The sequence below is a fragment of the Scyliorhinus canicula genome, chromosome 7 (genome assembly GCF_902713615.1).
Source record: "Scyliorhinus canicula chromosome 7, sScyCan1.1, whole genome shotgun sequence".
Taxonomy (NCBI): Eukaryota; Metazoa; Chordata; class Chondrichthyes; order Carcharhiniformes; family Scyliorhinidae; genus Scyliorhinus; species Scyliorhinus canicula.
This window is the reverse complement of record NC_052152.1, coordinates 50673008-50687321: the sequence shown is the minus strand read 5'-3', so window position 1 is coordinate 50687321 and position 14314 is coordinate 50673008. Positions and strand designations below refer to the sequence as shown.

The 14314-nt window shown below is 47.9% G+C and overlaps 1 long non-coding RNA gene across 1 annotated transcript in view; it reads right to left on the bottom strand.

The window, feature by feature from the left end:
* Nucleotides 1-1581: 1581 nt before the first annotated feature.
* Nucleotides 1582-14314, bottom strand: part of LOC119968954 — a 176432-nt gene continuing 163699 nt past the window's right edge. The window contains exon 3 of the long non-coding RNA XR_005461268.1: nt 1582-1938. This is a non-coding gene — a long non-coding RNA (uncharacterized LOC119968954). The remainder of the gene's footprint in view (nt 1939-14314) is intronic.

The window sequence follows — 14314 nt, the reverse complement described above, 5'->3', positions numbered from 1 at the left end:
CCATCTAGCCTGGTCGACTGAACCTGAGTATTCTCTTCGACAACATTGTCTTTCTCCAGTGTAAACACTGATGAAAAATATCCATTTAACGCTTCCCTATCTCCTCTGATTCCACACACAACTTTCCACTACTATCCTTGATTGGCCCTAATTTTACTCTAGTCATTCTTTTGTTCCTGATATACCTATAGAAAGCCTTAGGGTTTTCCTTGATCCTATCCGCCAACAACCTTTTGTGTCCTCTCCTCGCTCTTCTTAACTCTCCCTTTAGGTCCTTCCTGGCTAACTTGTAACTCTCAAGTGCCCTAACTGAGCCTTCATGTCTCATCCTAACATAAGCCTTCTTCTTCCTCTTGACAAATGCTTCAACTTCCTTAGTAAACCACGGTTCCCTTGCTCGACAACTTCCTCCCTGCCTGACAGGTACATACTTATCAAGGACACGCAGTAGCTGTTCCTTGAAAAAGCTCCACATTTCGATTGTACCCATCCCCTGCAGTTTCCTTCTCCATCCTATACATCCTAAATCTTGCTGAATAGCATCATAATCGCCTTTCCCCCAGCTATAATTCTTGCCTTGCGGTATATACCTATCCCTGCCCATTGCTAAAGTAAACATAACCGAGTTGTGATCACTATCACCAAAGTGTTCACCTACATCTAAATCTAACACCTGGCCGGGTTCATTACCCAATACCAAATCCAATGTGGCCTCGCCCCTTGTTGGCCTGTCTACATACTGTGTCAGAAAACCCTCCTGCACACACTGCACAAAAACTGACCCATCTATAGTACTCGAACTATAGTATTTCCAGTCAATTTTTGAAAAGTTAAAGTCCCCCATAACAATTATTGTAAATAAATCAAAGTTCTTTATTTTACTTGGTATGGAATCCGCCTTTCCATATTAAATCGATGATGTTCTCATTGAAGATGAGTGGGTTAATGCACCAAAGTCCTTATGCCATCTGGGCCCGCTCCTGACACCAGGTAAAGTTGCTGGATTATGTAGGAATTATGACAATGGACCACAACTTAAATGGTTTACGATGAGATCTTCAGCAGCTCTTGCCCACCATGCTTGTAGCCGCAATTGTGAGAACTCCCGCGCTACCGACATGTCACTTCCGTGTACAGGTCATGGCAATATATACATGGATCAGTTTACAAAAAACCTCTGTTATAATCAATGTTAAAGAGTGATTGACATATTTAAATTGGTAATCCACCTCCCCAGAAGGGGCTTCTTGCACAAAGCCAAGCGTGCTACAGTTAAATGGTGGGTTGAAACTAGTGTCATGACTTTCTGTCAATTTCCCCTCTTTTAACTACCCCCCATTCCTTGTGATTAAAAATACTCCCATGCGTCTTGCACTCTGCGAAGGACTGTCTTTTCTCTGCTTACATCAAATTAGAAGCCAAATAAAGAATTGGCTTTGATATCTCCTCTCTCATTGGTTTCTAAGTGAATTGATACCGATGTCTTTGGAAACTTAATTTGGCTTAAAAATGTTGGCAAGAATTGAGCAAAAGGGCTTCAGTAGCTAGAACATACCAGGCATCCAACAAACCTGTTTCAAATAATAGTTTAATTTCCATGGAATGTATCCAGTACAAACTCAACAAAGACCAACAGCTCTGAGTCAGTTTACTAACCCGCGTCTGTTGCCAAATCTGCACAACAAATGTACTAACACTCATATGCTTAAGTAAGTAAAATGTGATTTCAATTATGGTGTCTATCACTGTGTATTTGGTTGCGGCAAAATGTATCTTTGCCATATGAAACAAAATGCTTGCTATAAAACGAAATTAAAAACTCATGATGCAAAATGATGACAAGTTCTTACTTAAGTCTCATAAAAAAAACAATTATCTTCGAACTTCAAATGATTTCGCATTCCATCCTTTCCCACCACGTTACATCATTGGCCTTTACTGCTGAAATGAGAAAACAAGTATGTGTGGGTGATTAGCTTTAAACCTTATTGAACAGAATTAACCCATTTAACTGGTACCAAGCCTTTGTGTGTTTAAAAATAAAATTGCCAGTGTTCACTCATCGGGCTGCTGCGTAGAGACAATGCTCAGTTTAAATATGGTATTTATACTTCAAGGTCCAGGGCTCATCCCTTGGTTTATACTGAATCAGTTGGTCTCATTATTTGGATGGTTAGAGCACTAAAATTAACTTCAATATACATGGAAGAGCCCTTAAGGGCCACCAGCTAATGTTTTACATAGAGACGTAGGGGGGACCTGATTGAGGTCTCCAAAATTATAAGAGGTATGGACAGGATGGATAGCAACAAACTTTTTCCAAGAGTGGGGGTGTCAATTACAAGGGGGTCATGATTTCAAGGTGAGAGGGGGAAAGTTTAAGGGAGATGTGCGTGGAAAGTTTTTTACGCAGAGGGTGGTGGGTGCCTGGGACGCTTTGCCAGCGGAGGTGGTAGAGGCGGGCACAATAGCATCATTTAAGATGCATCTGGACAGATATATGAATGGGGGAGGAACAGAGGGAAGTAGATTCTTGGAAAATAGGCAACAGGTTTAGATAAAGGATCTGGATCGGCGCAGGCTGGGAGGGCCGAAGGGCCTGTTCCTGTGCTGTAATTTTCTTCGTTCTTTGTTTTGATCATGAGAGACACACTCTCTAAGCAAAATTAAGTTCCACTGGTGACCTCACGAGAGGGCTCTAAAATCGCAAGGTTTTTCAAAAATGGGTTTGCTCTCCCGGAAGAAAAGTGAGTATAATCTTTCTGTCTTCTGCAGGGTGCCGCTCCCAAGCAGCAGCTGCCATATTGTAATGCCAGAGGCTAGGTTGGCAGTGGAAATGTGGCTGGATACTAGAACCTGAAACTGTGAGTAAGATGGACTTTTGGGAAAGAGAGAGAATACAGGCGAAAGGCCAAGGTCAGCGGTGTGAGAGTCCCTGGCAGTGGTGGCAGCTGTTAAAGTCAGGGGAAAGTCTTCAGACTTGGTCTAAAGTAGTGGTTTGTCCTGGGAATCGTAGCAAACTTTCAGCTGCTGGTTTTGGAGAGAGAGACATTCATACGAGTGAGAGTTTTGATTAAAGGGAGTGAAGACCTTGGCAAAGAGGACACTGAAATGCCATCTACCTAGAAGGATATTTATTGTGATGTGGTGTGTCAAGGAAGACGATCATGCAAAACACATTAATCCACTAAACTCAAACTGCTATCATCACTGGTTTGGTCGGAAGAGTAAGAACTCTGACAACACCAGGTTAAAGTCCAATAGGTTTGTTTCGAATCACTAGCTTTCGGAGTGCAGCTCCTTCCTCAGGTGAATCCAGGACAATGCAACTTTACTACTAGATAATAGTAGGGTTTTTAAAAACAATTTGTAAAGCATTTTTAGGTCAAGAGATATGGTTCCAATAAAGAACTCCTAATTGTTCAAGGTTAAATCAGCCATTAACCAGGAAATTAACTGTCAATCTATACTGGTTTATGTTTGGAAATAAAAGCAGCTCCTGAATTTTACATCAAATTTTTCTCTTGATATATGAGATGGTGGAGTTGTCATGTCTGAACCTTAACTCTACTCACCTAGCAAAATCAAAGTCAAAGATTTAAAAAAGAAACTTACAGGGTAAAAAACAAGAGATGTGGAGCAGGCAGCTGAAAAAGTTGTGGCTTCAAATTTTAAAAAGAATTTGGATAAAAGGCAAAGAATTTCCCTCTGTCACTGGCGGGTCCTGTACAGGCGGTTAAAATGAATGTGCTGCCACGATTTCTGTTTATTTTTCAATGGTTTTCCTGCCAAAGGCTTTTTTCAGAGAGATTGAGGGAAGGATTACCTCATTTATATGGGGAGGGAAGGCGGCTAGAGTTAGAAAGGTGCTGCTACAGAGGGGAAGGCAGGCAGGGGGTTTGGGTCTTCCAAACCTGATGTATTACCACTGGGCGGAGAATGTGGAGAAGGTGCGGAGCTGGGTCAGAGGGGTTGATTCCCAGTGGGTCAGAATGGAGGAGAGTTTGTGCAGGGGTCGGGATTGAAAGCACAAGCAACAGTGCCGCTCTCGACGGCCCCAGGGAAATACTCAGGGAGTCCGGTAATAATAGCTTCATTGAGAATTTGGGGGCAGTTTCGCCAACACTTCGGGTTGGGGGCAGGGTCAAGGGAAATGCCGATTCGGGGGAACCACAGATTTGAGCCAGGGAGGTGAGATGGAAATGTTTGCAAATGGAAGAAGAAGGGGATTGAGACATGAAAAGATTTGTTTTTTTGGGGTCAGTATGCAGGATTGAAGGAGCTGGAAGCGAAGTATGGGCTGGAGCAGGGGGATACATGCAGGTTCGAGATTTTTCCAGAAAAGAGATACGGAGCTTCTCGGGGGAGCAGGCTTCCACATTGCTGGAGGAGGTGCTGACGACAGGCGGACTGGAGAAGGGTGTAGTGTCAGCGGTTTTTAGAAGAGGGGAAGGCACGACTGGAAGGGATCAAAGCAAAGTGGGAGGAAGAGTTGGGAGAGGATATGGAGGAGGGGTTCTGGTGTGAGGTGTGTGGTGATTGTAGATCTGAGTAGATGCAATACAACTGAGAAAACACTAGAGGCAGCACGGGAGAGCTATAAATACACAGGGACAGGAAGTGAGGACACACTTCACAGAAGGCAGAACTGGTAGCAGGACACAGACACACAGGCAGGCAGCATTTGAGGTAGCTGTAAGTTAAGCTCTGAAGACAGAACGAATTCACAATAAAGCATCTTCTCCAACTTTGAGATACAAGCTTTATTAAGACATGAGAAACAACACATGGTACCAGCATTGGCTTCAGATGCTTACTACAGGACAATTCAGCTGCAGACACAGAAAGAACAAAATGGCAAGAAAAACTCCTACTAGACATTCGACTTGGGAAGACATCGCGTTTTCGAGGATGTGGCTAGGAACCCCACCTCAGCTGGACACAACCGGCAATGTAAGAAATGTCTGGAAAATATTTAAACAAATGTTCGATTTTTATATCATAGCTAATGATGTAGCAGCAGCCTCAGACAAAATTAAAATAGCAATGCTCATCGCAGGACATGAAGCAAGGAAAGTATATAATGGATTTAAATACTCAAAAGATGAAGACAGCAACAACTTACAAATAATACTAAAAAAATTTGAAGAGTACTGTAAGGAATTTGAACAGCACGGTATGCTCAGAGGCCAAACTGCACAGAGACTGAGTGATGCAAAACTTAAACAATCACTATCAAAGCATAATGGGTTCAGTCAAGAAATCGCGAGTGAAAAGTACAGATCAAAAAGAAGAAATAACTTGAATTTTTCGCAAATCCAAAACGCTGAGGTCTAGGTCAGATCGAAAGGAAAAGGTAACTTACAACTTTCAGAAAGAAAAACGCTGAAATCCGTGATAAAATGGCGTCGGAGCACATTTTACAGTCTCAGGGAGACAAAGAACAAAAAACTGCATCTGCGCAGGAAACGGAAGCCGCACATGCGCAGTTACAATCACCCGTTTATCGTTCTGCGCATGCGCCAGCTGCGCATGCGCAGTTTAAAATAGTTCTTGTTGCTGGTCATTATGCGCATGCGCAAGCCGCGCATGTGCAGTCTCAAAATGTTTTGGTCGTGGATCGTTATGCGCATGCGCAAGCCGCGCATGCGCAGTGGACACAAAACCGCACAGTAAAGGAAGGCCGATTTGCGCATGCACAATTGATTCCTACGCATGACGTCATGAGCGTCATGACGTCTGAGCATCCGGACCACGCCTACTTAAAAGGGAAATGCCCGAAAATTGAAAACAAAATACTTAAAGCTGTAAAACCAAATTTTCTTGCCTCAGAACACAGAAAAACGCCTGAAGTTAAACCAGCAGTTGAAAATAACTCTCACAACACCCTGGAAAAAGCAGTCTGCACCACCCCAAAGTGAAGAGAACAAAAAGAAATCCGAAACAAAAAAAGATGATTTGTTTTTCGAACAATACTACTCAGACATGGCTGAGTTATTCGGATATGCAAAAAATGATGAAGACAACGATACCAAATCCGAAGCAAAAAAAGATGATTTGGTTTTCGAAGATTACTACTCAGACATGGCTGAGTTATTCGGATATGCTGATCACAGCATCAGAGACACGGTCGCAAAGCTCAACACGAATCTACTCGTGGTAGATGATCCAACCAAGATGATTTGGTTTTCCAAGAATACTACTCAGACATGGCTGAGTTATTCGGATATGCTGATCATAGCATCAGCGACACGGTCGCAAAGCTCAACACGAATCTACTCGTGGTAGATGAATCCAACACCATGGTGCCATGGCAGATCGTCGTTACATTGGATGACAGCAATACCCAAGACGAAGACGACGCCACATAGAGAGCACAGAAAGACTCCACAGAGAGAGCGATGACAGGCTCCACAGTGAGAGTGATGAAAGACTCCAAAAGGGAAGCAAGCAAACACTCCCTGGCGAACACCATGCATGAACAAGACCATGAACGTCAACCCGCCGTATCTGAGCAACCGCAAGCAGACTATGAAAGTCTACCAAGCTCACATAAACAAGAAGAAGACAATGTACATCTACCCACTGCATGCAAAAACAGTGACAAAGTGATAACACTCGACATACAGGAGGTACAGGATCACAGCGAGACTGACAGTTCTCAGCTTGTCATATGTTTTGGTCCTGTCCAAAGCTAGAGGATTACTGGAAGGAGGTTTTTAGGGTAATCGGCATTGATCGCCCGAAGGCGGATCCTGATAGGCTGGAGAGCAATCTCTCCACCCTGTGCCCTGGTGTGGCGGGGGGACCTATTGGAATTCTTAACTCTTGAGAAGGTTATGTTTGGGCTGAGGGGAAGGAAGGAGGGGTTCTACAATTAATGGGCATTATTCATTCTGCACTTTCAAGAACTGGATAACATCGAACATTAGTTGGGGCGCGTGGGTGGGAGGGTTGGGGGGAGGGGGGCTGTGTGTGTTAATGGCGACTATGGGAGATCCCTAATTCCTTTTTGTCATTTGTTTGTGTGAATATGCGGGCTAATGTCTGTAGTTTGGTGGGAGGATGGGATCGTTGTTATTGATATGGGGATTGACATGTGTGTTACTGATTATTGTTTATTGTTGGTGGGTGTAAATTTGGGATAAAATGTGAAAAAGGAGGAGAATAAAGAAATATTTTTAAAAAAAGACAAAGAATTGCTGCAGTTAAAAAAGTTCAAAAGCTTAAAAAGAACAACTGGCACTAGGGAGCAGTGCTGTAGTTTTAAGGGTAAAGTAAAATGAGACAGACGAGACATTGTATCTCCATTAATAAATTTGTTACAAAATACATCTGCAAAGGGAAGTCAATTGAATCCAAGCAACAACAAACTGTGTGGGGGAAAATTACTACACACTCCAAGGTCTTAGAGAGGTAACATACTTAAAATGGCAATGCACTTAAAAGCAGCAACCACAAGAAGGAACTAATGGCTATGGGAAAGAAAATTGGAGAAGATCCCAGATAGAGGGCAACTCTCAAAAAAAGGTCCACAAGCAACAAAGATCTCAAGGAAGGATCAACGGAAGACCTCAAAGAGGAGTCAATATATACACCTCGGAGCCCCCAACGGGGAAGGCTGGGATGAACCGGTTTCTTGATGGACTGGACATACCAGTCGTGGGAGAGGGCAGAAAACGGGATCTGGAAGCACCACTAGCACTGGGAGAGATCATGGAGAGCATTAGCTCCATGCAGACGGGGAAGGCGCCGGGACCGGACGGATTCCCGGCGGACTTCTACAAAAAATTTGCGACAGCGCTGGCCCCACACCTGCGGGAGATGTTCACAGACTCGCTAGCTAGGGGCACACTGCCACCCACGTTAGCACAGGCCTCAATCTCGCTGATACCTAAGAAAGACAAAGACCCAACGGAATGTGGGTCATACAGACCCATATCCCTGCTGAACGCAGACGCCAAAATACTGGCCATAATCCTAGCCAAAAGGCTAGAAGACTGTGTACCTGAGGTGGTCACAGAGGACCAGACGGGCTTCGTCAAAGGTAGACAGCTTACCGCGAACATCAGACGCCTGCTGAACGTGATAATGACCCCCTCCGGGGAGAGAACACAAGAGGTGATCGTCTCCCTGGACACAGAAAAGGCCTTCGACAGAGTCGAATGGAAATACCTCATAGAGGTACTGGAGCGGTTCGGGCTTGGAACAGGGTTCACCGCTTGGGTAAAGCTCCTATACAACGCTCCCATGGCGAGTGTACGGACCAACAATACCAACTCCCAATACTTCCAGCTGCACAGGGGCACCAGACAAGGATGCCCACTGTCCCCGCTGCTGTTCGCACTAGCAATCGAACCGCTAGCAATCGCGCTCAGGGCAGCAAAAAATTGGAGGGGGATCCAAAGGGGAGGTAGAGAGCACAGAGTCTCACTCTATGCGGATGATCTGCTCCTCTATATCTCGGACCCACAAAGCAGCATGGACGGAATCATAGCGCTCCTGAAAGAGTTTGGAGCCTTCTCGGGCTACAAACTCAACATGAGCAAAAGTGAGATCTTCCCAGTACACCCGCAAGGGTGGGGGGCAGCGCTAAAGGGCCTGCCGTTCAAACAAGCCCGAAATAAATTCCGCTACCTGGGGATCCAAATAGCCCATGACTGGAAAGGGGTCCACAAATGGAACCTCACCAGCCTAACGGAGGAAGTTAAAAAGGACCTGCAAAGATGGAACACACTCCCGCTCTCCCTCGCGGGGAGAGTCCAGACGATCAAAATGAACGTACTGCCCAGGTTCCTTTTCCTGTTTAGATCCATTCCGATCTACATCCCCAAGGCCTTTTTCAAAGCGCTGGACAAACATATCATGGCGTTCGTATGGGGGGGGGTAAAAATGCTAGGATCCCAAAGAAGGTCATACAAAAAACAAAATCCAGGGGGGGGCTAGCCCTCCCGAATCTACAATTCTACCACTGGCCGGCAACAGCCGAGCGAGTAAGAGGATGGATCCAGGAGCCAGAAGCCGAGTGGGTGCGTGCGGAGGAGGCCTCCTGCATGGGAACCTCCCTTCGGGCCCTCGCCACGGCAGCACTCCCATCCCCACCCAAAAAACACTCCACCAGCCCAGTGGTGACAGCCACCCTCCAATCCTGGAACCAACTGCGGCAGCAATTTGGCCTGTACAAAATGTCGGACAAGGCTCCCATCTGCAACAACCATAGGTTCAAACCAGCACTGACCGACGCCACCTTCAAAAGGTGGAGGCAGGACGGGGGGACACTGACAGTCAGGGACCTATACACGGACGACAGGATCGCAACACTGGACGAACTGACAGAGAAATTTCAGCTAGCTGGGGGGAACGAGCTACGGTACCTGCAGCTCAAAAACTTCCTACGAAAGGAGACAAGGACGTACCCACAACCGCCACGACAGACACTATTGGAAGACCTACTGGACGCAAGTATCCTAGAGAAAGGGAACTGTAGTGACATGTATGACCGACTGGTAGACAGGGACGACACCGAACTGGACGCAACAAGAAGGAAATGGGAGGACGACCTGGGGATGGAGATAGGGTGGGGACTCTGGAGCGAAGCACTGCATAGGGTCAACTCCACCTCCACGTGCGCAAGGCTCAGCCTGACGCAACTAAAAGTGGTACATAGAGCCCACTTAACGAGAAACCGTATGAGTAGGTTCTTCCCGGAGGTGGAGGACAAATGTGAGCGGTGCCAGAGAGGCCCGGCCAACCACGCCCACATGTTCTGGTCTTGCCCCAGACTTGTGGAGTACTGGACAGCCTTCTTCGAGGCTATGTCCAAAGTGGTGGGGGTGAGGGTGGAGCCATGCCCGATAGTGGCGGTCTTCGGGGTTTCAGACCAGCCAGATCTATTCCTGGGGAGGAGGGCGGACGCCCTTGCCTTTGCCTCCCTGATTGCCCGCCGTAGAATCCTGTTTGGCTGGCGGTCAGCAGCACCACCCAGAGCTGCAGACTGGCTGTCCGACCTCTCGGAATCTCTCCAAATGGAGAAATCAAATTCGCCATCCGAGGGTCGGACGACGGCTTCCACAGAACGTGGGAGCCATTCATGCAACTGTTCCGGGACCTGTTTGTGGCCAACGTACATGAGGAAGAATAGTCGGGTGGCCAAGAACCAGGGGAAAATGGGCGGGAATCGGGGGAAGGTAGCCGGGGGGGGGGGGGGGGGGGGTGGGGGCTACGGGCTCGGTATGGGGGTTTGATGGCAAGCCAAGGCCCAAAACCAAACTATAAATAAATGCCTATAAACATGTGCCTCGGCCATATTGGGGAATGTAAAATATGTATGCTGGCTAAAGGGGGCGGCCACAATTATTGTTATGAAGATGCTTACCTGTAAATATTCATGTAAAAAATTTTTGTGTTTTCCTTTTTTTTTTGTTCTTTTTTTTTCTCTCTCTCTAATAACTTGTAATTTGTCATATATAAAATATGAAAACTCAATAAAAAACATTTATAAAAAAAAAGAGGAGTCAATAGAAGACCCCACAAATTGGGCAAAAGAAGATCCCAGAAGGAGGACAACAAAAGACCCGATAAGGAGGACAAGGAAAAACCCCAGAAAGAGGGCAATGGAAGACCACACCAGGAGGGCAATAATAGACCCAGAAAGAAAGAAATGAAAGACCCCAACAGGAGGGGAATGAAAGACTCAGAAGGAGGACAATGGGAGACTCCAGAAGGACAATGAAAGACCCCAGAAAGAGGGCAATGAAAGACCCCAGAAAGAGGGCAATGAAAGACCCCAGAAAAAGGGCAATGAAAGACCCCACCAGGACAGCAATGAAAGACCCCAGAATGTTCCATTTATGAAACCTGTACACCAGTAAGAACATGATGGATTTCCCTCAGAAGACATGCAGAAATTAAAGACTTCAAAGAAACTAGCATAAAGAGGAATCAGCAAAAAGAATTAAAGCTCAAGAAAAGACATTAAAACAAGAAGATGAAATGGCTGACAGAAAATTTGGAGAATAAAATAAATTACAAAGTGAAGTTAAGAAGGAGGAATTAAAGTGAATGTAGAATAAGCTGAACTCCATGAAAAAGCAAACAGAAAATAAGAGCAAGTCGAGTGAAGAATTGAACCGGGGGAATAAGAGCTTGAAGGAGGGGACGTTTGGCAATGAGAAATTAACTAAAGAGGTAAAAACATTGAAATTGATGCAGAATCAGTGATTTAGACAGAGAAAGAAACTGGGATTACGTGCCAGAACAAGATTGTTGAAACAGTCATGCGAATAGAAAAGCACAAGAACCAATATAAGAAAATGGTCGATGAAAAGGCTGTTGAATTAAAATGCTGGAAAAAGAAGAAACTTTGTCACACAGCCTAAATACCCAGAAACAGAGAACCACGACCATTCCTTCACACACAACAAACCACGATTATAGGCGTGATTCTCCGGCCGCGATGCGCTCAAGCGAGACCACAATGCGGCCGGAGAGTCCCGGGAGAGGCCCGACAGCCTCCATGCCTTGCGGGATTCACCAAAGTCCCATAAGACTTCGGAGACGGAACTCCGCCCCAAATGAGTGTAAACGGCACTCCTAGAAATAGTTTGTAAACCCGGGATCCACCAGCCTCCCTCGATTCTCCGGCCTCCCCAGGCAGGCTGAAGCCAGGTGCCGACCAGTGCTAGCCCACGCAAACATGGACTAGGTGCAATGGCACCCGGAGGGTCTCCCAGGCCATCAGAGACCCCTGGGTGGTTAGGGTAAGTGCAAGTTGGTCCCCTGGCCCTCCCCCGGGAACATGGGTGTCCTAGAAGGGAGGGGGTGCTGTAAGGGGTTTGAAGGGGCCTGAAGAGGATGAAACTCCAGGGACCCCACAGCGGGGTGTCCTCACTTGGGGGTGGGATGGGGGTAGTGTCTATGTGTGTGCGTGATGACATTGCCCATGGGTGGGGGGTGTGGGGGACCCACAAGCTCACTTAGAAATTGGGACATCCTTTCAAAATGGCAGCCTGATCTCTGAGTTCAGCCCGAGTGCTAAAAAAATTCTACGTGTGGGCTAAACCAGTGAGAAACTCCCAAGGACCCACAAAAGTGACTGAGTGTCATTGAATAACGATAGGGAACTCACTCCTGAAAAGTCTGCCAAAAATTAATTCAGAAATTTTTGGGGAGAATTGCGTCCGATGAAAGAACTGTCAAGACAAAGGGCGTCATTCTCCAGAAAGATTTCGAAGTGTGGTAGCGAGCGGGAACTGCTGCGAACTTCCCGACACTCGACCCAGCGAGTCTGGCGACAATATTCAACATTAATTAGTCCACTTAACAAGGTCCTCTGGGATTCTCATCGTAAATGAAGGCTTGCCTGCCAATTCACCGGTACTGCGCTTACCAGCACCCCAATAACAAGTTTGATCAGCACTTAAGCAGCTCTTGCACAGGCTACCCTGTCACCCCTCATCCCCATGTGAGCATCCACCCCCAACTCTCCATACAGCCCACAACCCTCCCTTCACCCCTCCTCAACCCCTCCCAATCCTTCCTTCACACCCATAGCCCACCACTGTGAACCATGCATGTGGCTAATTATGCCCTCTCTGTGTATCCGCAGGAGTCACTCTCACACAATCGTCAGAAGGGAACCCAAACTGGCGGCGGGGTGCCGGACCTAAGAATGCTTACCACCTTTGAGGAACAGGCCCTGGAGGTGACGGGTGTGGCCGAGTACAGAGCAGTCTCCAACCCGGATTGGCAGAAGCCACAGAGGTGAGGATCCACCGGGCCCCACCTGGAGGACCTGTCAAACGTGAGCTGTTATTGCCTTACTGACTGATCCATCCCTCCCACTGACCACATGTCTATTCTCGCGCAGGTCCTCCAGCCAATGGCGCCGGCCTATCCCGGGTGGCCCCCTCTCCAACCTCCCAGGCGAACACCTCGTGGGAGAGCTCCAAGGAAGACATGATCGACGCACCACAGCTGTCATCCCCACCCTCACCAGCGCAGATACACACACCTCAGTGGGAAACATTTGTCAGGTTTCTGGGCCACAATCTGGTGAGCACCACACAGCTGCTGATACACATCAGGTGGAGGCAGGAACCCCCAGGCGAGACAGCAGTCGGAGATCTGCTGGATCCCAGGACCCAGCCGGGTTCCAGCCTGATGCTGAGCCTCTGGTACAGAGTTACCCGGAGCTGATGGAGATGTTAGGGTGTGGTCAGGACATTCAGAGGGGGATGTCAGCGACACTCCAACAGGTCAATAGCCGATTGGAGGAGTTCCAGAGGCTATGGGTGCAGGAAATGTCATCGGCAATGCGTGGCACTGAGGCTAACACTGCTCCGGCGATGACCTCAGTGCAGAGCCTGGTGGACGACATCGGCACCATTAGTGGAGGTGTCCAAGGCGTAATGCAGTCCGTGACTGGAGGTCTTGGCAGAATGTCTAACTTGCTGGGGGATGTGACCCATTTCCAGGCTGACCTTGATGAGGTTCAGCGGCCAGGTCCCGTTCTCAGACGGGAATGGCTGACGCACCTTAGACCTTGTCCCAGTCACAGGTGGGTATGGTTGAGGCATTGCAGAGAACGGCCCGGTCACTGAGAATCATCGCCGAGGGCGTCGACACCGTGGTGCAGACTTCGGGTAGCCACCAGGGCTGGCAGACCCGGATGAGGCAGGGGCAGCCGGGGCACAAACCAGCTGACCCTCTGTCCCAAGGTGAACCTCAGGGCCCTATGGGCACCGACGGGGAGGAGGGGCCACTGGCTGCCAAGAGTGGAGATGGTGGCCACCAGCTCCCCCGGGTTCTACCCCTCTGATGAGGCCACGTCTTGAAGTCAGCACATGGGACTGGGCAGCACGGCTGTGCATGTGCCGCCGTCAAGTGAGCCGGGGCCCTCCAGCCCCACAGCCCCCAGAGGACACCCGCCAGGGGCATCGAAGGCCGTGGGACAAGGTAAGCAGCTGGCTAGCTCCACCTCAGATGTGCATGCTGGGGTGACACATAGATGTAGTGGTAGAGCTAGGAAGGCCAAGCACATCGAGGATGACTATGGAAACCAGGGGAGAGGGGAAGATGGGGGTTAGGTAGGGGTGAAGAGGTGGTGAAGAGGTGGTGGGGAGAGTGGGGTGGCACCCAGCTGGTTCACAAATGTCCTTTAGGGAAAGAAATCTCGCCAACCTCCAAATCCTTGGCCCACCTGTCCAGGAATTCCACCCTTCCCCCCCCCCCCCCTTCTCCGGGCATACCGCGTGCAAGTGATGGGTGTGAGCGAGCACTCAGCAGCCAGTCAGGGGTCAGACTATGGCATAGA